Genomic DNA, 11,172 nt, shown 5'->3' on the forward strand with positions numbered 1-11,172 from the left:
TTTTTGTAAATGTGTTTGTGTGTTGGAGTCAGCATGGGTTACAGGTCATGGAGCTAGAAACCAGTCCATGGCAGATTGGGATAAGGAAGGCAAGCAAAATGGGCCACAGAGTACAGGAGACACAGAAGTGAAGGGGCGACCAACTATGACGGTGCAGGAGAGGAAAGTGAGGGAGGAGAATCAACCAAAGCCGAGTGTGTATGAATGCCACAATGCCCATCACTGTGCACGAATTTAATAACTATAAAGAAGACTGTGCGTAGTTCAGAAGGTGCCTAGCAGGGTTTGTTCTTATGGCAGACCCCTTATAGGTAACTCACGCATGACAGGAATCTAGCAGTCTATTAGGGATGGTTGAGCTGAAATCCTCTTGTAGTTATCGCCTGACCCCTCCTTTTGACTAAAAACTACTCTTGCATTATTACTCCTTGAGTCGTGTGTGTGTGTGTGTGTGTGTGTGTGTGTGTTTGTGTGTGTGTGTCTGTAGGCAAGTGCACTCCATGATGTGTCTGGAGGTTGGAGGACAACTTGCAGGAGTTGGTTCTTTCCACCCTGTGAATCTTTGAGACTGAACATACGTCTTCAGGTTTGATAATAGGTGCTTTATGCCCATGGAGCCATCTTCCCTGCTCAGGTTCCAACTCTTAAGATTTCCTAGTGGGTGTTGTGTTTCCAGCTTATTTTCACAAGGGGCTATATATATATTCAAGTCATAGCAAGGGACCTGCAAATCCTCAGTTTTCCAGATTTCTTTCCACATGCCCAAACATTCTTCTTGCTATAATTTAAGACACCATTATCAGCCATTTGTACAAAACAGCATTTGATTCACATTCCTTTCTATAGCTGTCATTTTTCCATAGGTTAATAAATAAACATTTTTTTCAAAAAGCCTTTTTCTCCTCACATGGTAGGAAAGCAGACCTGACAAACTCATGGAAAACATCTTTGTGCATCTTAGTTTCTGTAACTAGAACCGTATTTCTTTTCTTTGATTTTATATGTATAGCTGTTTTGCTTGCATGTATGTGTTTGTGTTATGTGACTATGTGGTGCCAGTGGAGGCCAGAAAGGACATCAGATCCTCTGCAACTGGAGCTATGGATAGTTGTGAGTCACTGTGTAGGTCCTCTGGAAGAATTGTCAGTACTCTTAACCACTTAGCCATCTCACCAGTCCCAACTACAAACATCTTTTCAAAATGTCTTTGGCTGGAGGTTCTGTCTTGAAAGTTTTATGGGTTGTCATATCCTCAATATAGACTTTATGATTTGGGCTTTAGAGTTGTCAATCAGTGATGACCCAAGATACCCATAGTGGCCAAGTTTTTTGGAGTGAATATTGGCTCCTGTATCATTTCCCAGAGGAAAGCTAGGGTAGAGATATAGAACCTTTCCAGGGTTCAGCAGATGTGCTGAGATTGGGTGAAATCTCATATATCCTGTGACCTTACTGTTTATGTTTCTTGGATACTTGTGGGTGGCTCATAGTTAGATACCAGTGTTGAGAAGACAGGTAGAAATGATTCTGCATTCTAAACTCTTACATGGTAAATAATCTTAAAGGACAAGAAACATTGACCACATTAAAAGAGTACTAGGCCCTGGCCAGCCCAGTGTGTTTTGGGCACGCAAGGTGTAACCTTTAAACATTGCAACATGATATTGTCATCTCTACAAATCATATTTTAGAACTGTACAGTCATAGCAACAACAACAACAACAACTCTTCGGATTTTAGGTGAATTTTCTATTTTGTGTTAGATTCATAGCCCTCCTTGGTTACATATGTGGCCTATGCAACACAGGTTGGATAAAGTTGGACATTGAGTACTTCAATGAACGGGAGCAGCCTAGGAATACTATGACTTCTCATAAAACACTAGTCAGACCGGGCTTGCCTGTGATCTCAGCATTTGGGAGGTGGAGGCAGTACAACCATGAGGTCAGCATGAGTCTGAAATGCATGAGATGCATGTTCTACTATGCTGCCCAGTCAAGGTACAGGAACCACCCTCCCAAGTGCTGCAGCCTTTGAGGGGCTGGAACCACTCTTGCACTCTACCATTCTTAGGGTTGGCTCACCCATGCCTTCAGGGCCATGTAGCCCACGTCAGGCGCATGGCCCAGTCTCCCCAGTGCTACAGTCAGTGAGAAGGGAGTGAGGGCCAGCTCTCCTGCTCTTATGACCCCGGGGCCTGTGCTCATGGCTACAGTAGGTGGTGAGGGATGGTGGTGAGCATTCTCCACCACACAAACATCCATACCATCTCAAGATGGAAGAGTGGTGGGACCAGCTCTTCCGTGTCTTTGGGGTCCGCTCATCCCCCACCCCTGTCCCTGTCCCTGTCCCTGTCCCCTCCACCAGGACCAGCTCTGCTGTGTTGCTCAAGCAAGGTAGAGGGCAGCTCTCTCAGATAACTGCAAGTAGTGAGGGACAAGGTAGGAAGGCAAGCCCTTTTGCTTTTCTCTTGCTTTCATGGCTTGCTCACCCACATCCCTGCCACCAGGGTCTGCTCCACTGTGGTACCTGGGCAAGACATGGGGCCCATGCTCATGAATGTGGCTTCCAGCAAGATATGGGGACAGCTCTCCAGAGCACTGAATCTAGTGAGGAGCAGGATCAATTATGTACAGCTCCTGGACATTCACATGATCCCTGTGGCTGTCCTGAGCAGTGACATCCCCGTGTTCTATAGTGGTAGTATGAGCCATGGACATTGACACTGAGCCCTGCTGCTGTGTAGCCTCAGACTCAGACATGGCCCTCAGCAGCAGCAACAGGCTATGCCTCGACACCTGGAATCTCTACTTCCATCTCTCTTCATAATGTTCAAGATGCTCCATTTCTCTCCCCATCTGACTGCCACATACTCACACATTGTGGTGTGTTCTGCTGTAGGATGGTCATGCAGCTGGCAGGCCCCCGGGTGACACCCTCCATCTGTACAGTGTGGCGTACCCTTGCAATGCTCTGGAGGGCAGGTACGTGGGTGGCATGGCGGTCTTCAGATTTCTGTCTATCTTCCTCCTCCTCAGCTTTGCTGCCTGGATTTGATTTGATTTTTTATAAGTCCTAGGCATAAGACAGCTTTGTCCACCAAGCCAGACATCAAACTAAGATGAGCGAAGGACTGCCATCTGCTCTGCCCCTGACTGATATGAGAACACCACCACCACCAAGATGTCTCTTTTCCCCTCAGCAGTGGGGTGGGCTGGCAGAGTCTGTTCTTTTTATTTTGGGTGACTTCAAATGGAATTTTAGGGTTCTGTCTTCAGACTAGTACTGGAAATGAGTATCTTAGAGATAGGGAAAGTTAATTTTCAATGATGGTTAAACAAATACATTTTTGGATGACCCTGAGATAGATGTAATGGTAAATTACAAAATTTTCTAAAGCATTTCTTCTTGGATAAGGCACTTGGATGTTAACTTTCTTCTCCTTTTTGATGCCTGGTTTTGCAACATCATAGACTGGTCTTTATTACTAATGTTTTAAAATTATTAATTTTAGGTTATTTTTAATGTGTATGAATGTTTTGACTATATATCTCTATCTCTATATCTACATAGTGTGTGTGTGTGTCTGTGTGTGTGAGTGTGAGTGTGTCTGTGTCTGTGTGTGTGAGTGTGTGTGTCTGTATGTGTCTGTGTGTGTGTGTCTGTGTGTGAGTGTGTGTGTGTGTCTGTGTCTGTGTGTGTGAGAGAGTGTGTGTGTGTGTGTGTGTGTGTGTGTGTGTGTGTGCCTGATTCGGTTGAGGGCTAGAACATGGCATTGGGGTTCTTGGAACTGGAGTTGTGGGCTACTATATAGGTTCTGGGAATTGAACCTGTGTTTTCTGGAAGAACAGCTACTGTTCTTAACCACTAGTTTCTATTGTTAATATTTTATTTGTAATTAATTAATTAATTAATAATTAATTAGGAGAAGGTTTCTCTATATAGTCATGGTTGCCCTGGAATTCACTATGTAGACCAAGCTTATTACGTATTGTTACGGTCTAGATCGGAGGCTTTTTGCTCAAAGATCTGCAGTAAAGGTTGACTTAGAGTGCTAAAGTAGTGAAGTAACTTTCTTGTAAGTAAAACCATAGAATCATTCCAGTTCATTGTAGAGGGTCAGTAGGCCACTTGAATGAAAAGCTACTCAAAGGTCCTGATTAGATTACTGTTGGAACTTGCTTTCATAGGGTTCAACAGAAGGAGGAGGAGCTTGGTTGCTAATGGGTGTAGTGAGGATAGTACTATGTTTCGGCTGACAGGCTAAGATTAAGATGAGCCTTTACCCGTTGTGAATATCTCTTTTCACGGTGCATCTTATTTTAACCGTATGCACACTCAGTTATGCATAGGTGCAAGATGGGAAGTAAGGGATTCTTTCTACAAGTTCATTCAGAAGATAGTTTGGTTTATTGCACAGGCACTGAAAATCAGTCTAGGCCAGATTGGACCCATGGATCTTGAATGAATCCCAGGCTGTGTTTGAATAGAAATGGCTATTGAGGATTGCTGAAGATAATAACATCTTGTTTCCATTGTTTAAAGCAGGTATCTATGTATCTCATTGTAGCTAGGGGCCCTAGGCGGACAAGTTGTCCGTACATTGTTTAATGAGACGTATAGAGTCTGTGCAGATAATGGTGTACAGGCTGTCATGTTCATTAGTAGGAGAAGTGTTGTATACATAGCCCCAGCTTTAGCTTGGCATCTGTGGTGGATGTGTGTTGGTACTGAGCACCAAGCCCTTCAGGACTTGGCTAACACTAGGTAGAGTCAGAATTAGATGCTAGTGTCCTGCTTGGTCTTGTCTAACAACTGGAACCGGGCTCTCTCTGACTCTGTTATCTGCCTTTGAATCTCTTTCCCCTAACTGGGCTGCCTTGGTTAGCCCCACTAAGAGAAGATGTGGCTATTTCTACAGCTACTTGATATGGCAAAGCAGGTTATCCAAGGAAGCCCCCCCCCTTCCCTGAGGAGGATTGATATCCATAGGGGATATCTCTGAGGAGAAAGGAAAGAGGATGGAAGGAAGGGACTTGAGAGTGAGAGACTGGGAGGAGTAGAAGGGGGGGGAGCTGTGATCAGGATATAAAGTAAATAATTTAATGACAAAGTTATAATGTACCTAGTTAGTATTCCATTATCAGTTGGTGTTCAGCAGACACCAGACATTCCGTTCACAAGTAAGGCTAGCAAAAATCACCATGAGTTAGGATTTTCAATGGACTCTGAGACTATCCCAGTTTCCTGTCCTGTTGTTGTGATAAAGAAACCTGATAAAATAAAAATTAAGGGAGAAAGGAGTTTTAAAAAAAAGGTCATCATAATAGCACAGCAGAGGTCCACCCTAACACATGCGTATGGAAAGACAAGGCAACATGAGGCATCCTTGAGTCCATATAGAACATTTCCCTTATCATGTTATTTTCTGTTTGTACTGAACCCATAGCTCTACACATCACACAAGTGCTTCACTGAGATGCATCCCCAGCCCCAAAAGGTTTTCTTTTGTTTGATTAAATGAAGAATTTGGTTTGATTTACTAGACAAAGTTGTGCTTTGGGAAATAATTTTATAAGTATATATAAGAGGTAATTTGTTGGGAACAGTGAGCTCTTGCTAAAAATATTCTCATTATTCCTTGGCCCTTTACATTTTCCAACAAGAGCTCTAATGATTTTTTTATTTGAATAGTAAATTCTCATTCATATTCCTTTTTTTTTTTTTTTTTTTTTTTTTTTTGGTTTTTAGTACATGGCCGACAGTTGAGATTGTAGATACAGACTTACTAAATTTGTTTCTTTGTGCTTTCACAGAGCATGCCTTTGTTTTCCTCTGCACTAAGTTGCTTCAAGAAGTGTTAAGCATTATCTTTCAGAGCAAATCTTTAGGGATTCATCATCTTGAGATTATTTTGTCATCCTTTTGCTAGGTATGTCCAAAACTTGCAAATATCTAGAGAGAAAGCATCCATTAAACAAAAGTATGTTGTTAATTCAAGTTGGAGGAGAAGGCTGCTTTTCATGGCCTCATTCAGTCCATTCCAGTAGAAGCACCAGATTCTGCCTTAGTTTTGAGTTTGTTCTCAGGAATTTATAAGAAAAAGGCTGGTGAGATGGCTCAGTAGTAAGGGCACCTGCCTCTGATGACACACATTGTGGAAGGATAGCTAACTCTAGGACCTCTGCACAAACACTGTGGTATATGTACCCCAAACTCCAGAATAAACCAACAGATACATTAGTTCTTATTTTTAGAATAAAAAGAATGTATAAGAAAGATAGTTTGAGACTACTTGGTGTTGATTCTTGTGTATGTTAAGTAGTGAGTAGTGGGACTTTGTTAAGTGTCATCTAACAGGGCCTGGAGAGATGGTTCAGTTCTTAACAATTCACCCTTCTTTTCCAGATGGCTAGAACTCAGTTCGAAGCACACCTGATGGGTTACTCACAACCACTCTGAAATCCTTGTGAATCTGATGTGTGTGGCTTCTGTGGGCATCTGCACTCATCTGCACATACCCCAGTAGAGGCACAAACACACATAATTACAAATAAATATTTAATTATCAATTAGTTAATTAATCAATTTGTTTTTTCAAGACAAGGTGTGTGTGTGTGTGTGTGTGTGTGTGTGTGTGTGTGTGTGTGTAGCTCTGGCTGTACTGGAACTCACTTTGTTGACCAGGCTGGCCTCAAACTCATAGATATCCATTTGCCTCTGCCTCCTAAGAGCTGGATGAAATGAATGTACTACCACCACCACCAGTTGCAATTAAATGTTTTTTTTTTAATTAAGCAACACAGCAGGCTCAGTTTGTATTTCCTAGGGTTATCTAGCAACACAGTAAGTGATCCTATTTGGCTGTCCTTGTCCCATATGGTTCCAATCTAATGTGAGGAATTTTGTGTGGAGGTTGCCAGCATCATGTGATTTATGATCTTAGTTATGATCACCAGTGTTGTCACTTCCCCTTCTCTTGGAAATATGTGGCATGTTTTAGGAGTCCATGACCTTTGAGGATGTGGCTGTAAAGTTCAGTATGGATGAGTGGGCACTGCTGAGTCCTTCTCAAAAGAAGATCTACAAAGATGGGATGCAGGAAACATTCGGGAACTTGGCTGCCACAGGTAGGGGATCACTTATGATGTAACCAAGTATGATTTGCTCACCACTTCACACCCATATGTTGTGATATATACAAACAGAAATTTGGCCAATATACCATGTTCTGTGTTATGTTATGAAATTACCTAGAGTTTCATACTTTTGCATAATTCTATACTAAGTCAGTTATTTTTCTGGGTCTATATTTTAGGAATGGAACAGGAAGACCAGAACTTTCAAAACAACTTTTGTTCCTTGAGAAATCCAAAGTAAGTTGTCCTCAAACACTGAAGCCATATTCCTCTTTGAATGAGAAGGAATTTAAGAGCCGGGTGTAGTGGCGCACGCCTTTAATCCCAGCACTCGGGAGGCAGAGGCAGGCGNATTTCTGAGTTCGAGGCCAGCCTGGTCTACAGAGTGAGTTCCAGGACAGCCAGGGCTACACAGAGAAACCCTGTCTCGAAAAACCAAAAAAACAAAACAAAAAACAAAAAAAAAAAACAGAGAGAGAGAGAGAGAGAGAGAGAGAGAGAGAGAGAGAGAGAGAGAGAGAAGGAATTTAAGAAACAAATATATAGTCTGAACCCCAATTAATGTAGTCTTAGAAAACTGTCTCCAAAAGTTCACATAGGTCCATATTCAGAAAATCCTCCAACTCAACGTATTCTTGTAATGTCTGTAGCATTAAAGTGTTTCTGTGATATTTACCTTTTTAAAGATTATTTTTATTTTTATTTATTCATGTATTATCTGTGTATGTATGTATTTATGTATCATCTATCTATATATTTATTAATTTATTTTGAGACAAGGTTTCTCTGTGTAGCCCTGACTGTCCTGAACCTTGCTCTGTAGATCAGTCTGGCCTTGCTCTGTAGACCACGCTGGCCTCGAACACAGAGATTCTCCTGCCTCTCCTCACAAGTGCTAGGATTAAAGGTGTGCACTACCACCATGTTTGTTTTATTTTAAATTACATGTATATGAATGAATATATCCATCTGAGTTCACAGAGGCCAGGAATGTTAGGTTTTCTTGGGCCTGGAGTTACAGGTGATTGTGAACAGCCTGACATGAATGCTAGGAACTGAGTTCAGGTCCCGGGGACAGCAGTATATGCTCTCAGGTGCTGAGCTATGGGGAGCGCAGTATATCCTCTCAGGTGCTGAGCTATGGGGAGCGCAGTATATCCTCTCAGGTGCTGAGCTATGGGGAGCGCAGTATATGCTCTCAGGTGCTGAGCTATGGGGAGCGCAGTATATCCTCTCAAGTGCTGAGCTATGGGGAGAGCAGTATATGCTCTCAGGTGCTGAGCTATCTGTTTATCCCCTTCATTGTCTTTTTGGCGATAGTTTTTTGTGTTGTCTAGGTTAGCCTCAAACTGGTTATGAACCTGACCTTGGCCTTAACTTCTTGATTCTTCTACCTTCACTTCCCAAATATTGGAAAAGGATAGGCTTGTCCACCACTGGGGCACAGATTAATATTGTGTCTCAAAAGACCTATGCACCTTAAAAAAATCAAAACAAAAGGAGAAAGAAAAACTCTCTAGGACTATCACTAGTGATAATAAGTATATGAAGCCATACTGTAGAATGTTCATATATTCATGTTTAAAATTATTATTCTATTGGAAAATAATAATAAAACTTTGTATTTTTTCAGAAGTCAAATGGAAAAGAGTCTTTGTGAACACAAAGAAGATAGTCAATGTGTAAAAACTTTCAGCTGGATTCTCAATCCTTTTATGTATAAAATAATCCTCACGAATTCAAGCCATGTGAAAGAGATATTTGAAGAAATGTCTTCCATTCATCCTTAAATGTGTTTACCATATGAATATCAGAAACATGCGAAGCGACTATATGAATGTAAGGACTGTAGAAGCAACTTGAGTTTCCCCAGTGCCTTCTGAGGCATATAAAAACACAAACTGAAGAAAAATGTTATGAAAGTAAGCAGTGTGCAAAAGCTTTTAGTGAAAATTTCTTCTAGATACATGAAAGAACTCATGCTTCGGAGAACCTGGATGTGTGCAAACAGCATAGGAAAGAATTCAGGAACATTGCAGGTGTTGAAAGACAAATGAGGACACACAAGGGGGATGGTCCATGTAAGTATAAGGAATGTTCTAAAGACTTTCCATACTCCACTTCACTTTTTATTCATCCGAGTTCTTATATTGGAAAGAAGTTGTTTGTGTGTAAACAATGTGATAAAGACTTTACTAATCCTGGTAACCTTGAATGCCATGAGAAGATGCATCACGGAGAGAGACCCTATGTCTGTAAGTACTGTGAGAATACATTTACTCATTCTAGTTCCTTGAAATGTCATGAAAGGGTTCATACTGGAGAGAATCCATTTGAATGTAAGCAGTGTGAAAAACCTTCACTACACACACTTCCCTCTGATTCCATGAGAAAATTCACATTGGAGAAAAACCATATGAATGTAAGTAAAGTGGGAAACCCTTCATGTTGTACAGATATCTGCAAAGACATGAATGAATTCACAGTGGACAGAAACCCTATGAGTGTAAGCAATGTGGTAAAGCTTTTTATGTTCATGGTATTCTTCCGTATCATGAAAGGATCCATAGTGGAGAAAAACCCTATGACTGTAAGCACTGTGGGAAAGCATTCACTCATTCCAATTACTTGAGATGCCATGAAAGGATTCACAGTGAAGAAAAGCCCTGTGTATGTAAACAATGTGTTAAAGCCTTTAGTACACACAATTCCCTTCATCACCATGAAATGATGCACAGTAGAGAGAAACTCTATGTATGTAAGCAATGTGGTAAAGCCTTCACAACACAGAATTTTCTTTATTATCATGAAAGGACCCGCAGTGGAGAGAAACCCTATGGATATAAACAGTGTAGGAAAGCCTTTACATTGTGCAGATCCTAACAAAGACATGAACGGATCCACAGTAGGGAGAAATCCCATGGATGTAAGCATTGTGGGAAACTCTTTTCATGCTTGAGTGAGATTCAAAGGCATTAACAAACTCACTCTGGAATAAAACTATTTGTATATAAACAATGTGGGAAAGTGTTCCCTAAAAACAGGTACTTTCAATACCATGAAAAGGTTCATAATGGAGAGAAACCTTGTATATGTAAGCAATGTGGAAAAGTATTTACTTTTTACAGTTCTCTTCAATGCCATGAAAGAACTCACAATGGAGAGAATACTTATGTATGTAAGCCATGTGAGAAAGTGTTTACTTTTTCCAGTTCCCTCCAACGTCATGCAAGGATTCACAGTGGAGAGAAACCCTATGTATGTAAGCAGTGTGGGAAAACCTTTCCTTCTATAAGTCAGGTTCAGAGACATGAGCAGGCACAAAGTACAGTTAAAGCCTTTGTGTGTGGTCAGTGTGGTAAAGCCTTTACTCGCCATATTTCCCTTTGGGACCATGAGAGGGTTCATAGTGGAGAGAAGCCATATGTATACAAGCAATGTGGTAAGGCCTTCACTTACCATAGTTCACTTTGGTACCACGAAAAGATTCACAGTGGAGAGAAACCTTATAGATGCAGGCAATGTGGGAAAGCTTTCATGCAGTGCAGTTCCTTGCAAAGACATGAATGAATTCACCCTGTGCAGAAGAGTATGACTGTGAGCTAGAGAAGCCCTACAGTGCTATAAACAGAACTTAGCTGGCCATTCTCTCCCCCCCCCCAGGATGGGAGGTTAAAATGCCCATAGAAATCCATAAAATAAAGACTCTGCCCATTATATTTCAAAAAGGGATGAGTTCTCTATGAGGGACTAAACTAGAGTTCTGCCCATGTCCAAAGAGTTTATGTGAGGTTGAATTAAAGGACATATTTTATTAGAACAAGGAAATTTGAATTCAGTTTGTCATGCTCATCACTCCCCACTCTTACCTGGTCTTGCAGAGAGAGAGGGACAGAGATGGAGAGAAAGAGAGAGAGAGATAGAAATAGACAGAGACAGGGAGAGACAGAGAGTGAAAGAAACAGAGAGTGGGAGAGACAGTGTGTGTGTGTGTGTGTGTGTGCGTGTGTGTGTGTGTGTGTGTGTGTGTGTG

At 41.4% G+C, this 11,172-nt stretch overlaps 1 non-coding gene and 1 pseudogene across 1 annotated transcript; one reads left to right on the plus strand and one right to left on the minus strand.

Annotated features, from left to right (window-relative positions):
• Window positions 1-3,066: 3,066 nt before the first annotated feature.
• On the minus strand, window positions 3,067-3,207 carry LOC115062575. Its single transcript, XR_003842511.1, has one exon. It is a non-coding gene; the product is annotated as a small nucleolar RNA SNORA48 (small nucleolar RNA).
• Window positions 3,208-7,009: 3,802 nt separating this feature from the next.
• On the plus strand, window positions 7,010-10,709 carry LOC110335984 (annotated as a pseudogene).
• The last annotated feature ends 463 nt before the right edge of the window (window positions 10,710-11,172 follow it).

Source organism: Mus pahari, chromosome 18 (assembly GCF_900095145.1).
Source record: "Mus pahari chromosome 18, PAHARI_EIJ_v1.1, whole genome shotgun sequence".
NCBI classification, from domain to species: Eukaryota; Metazoa; Chordata; class Mammalia; order Rodentia; family Muridae; genus Mus; species Mus pahari.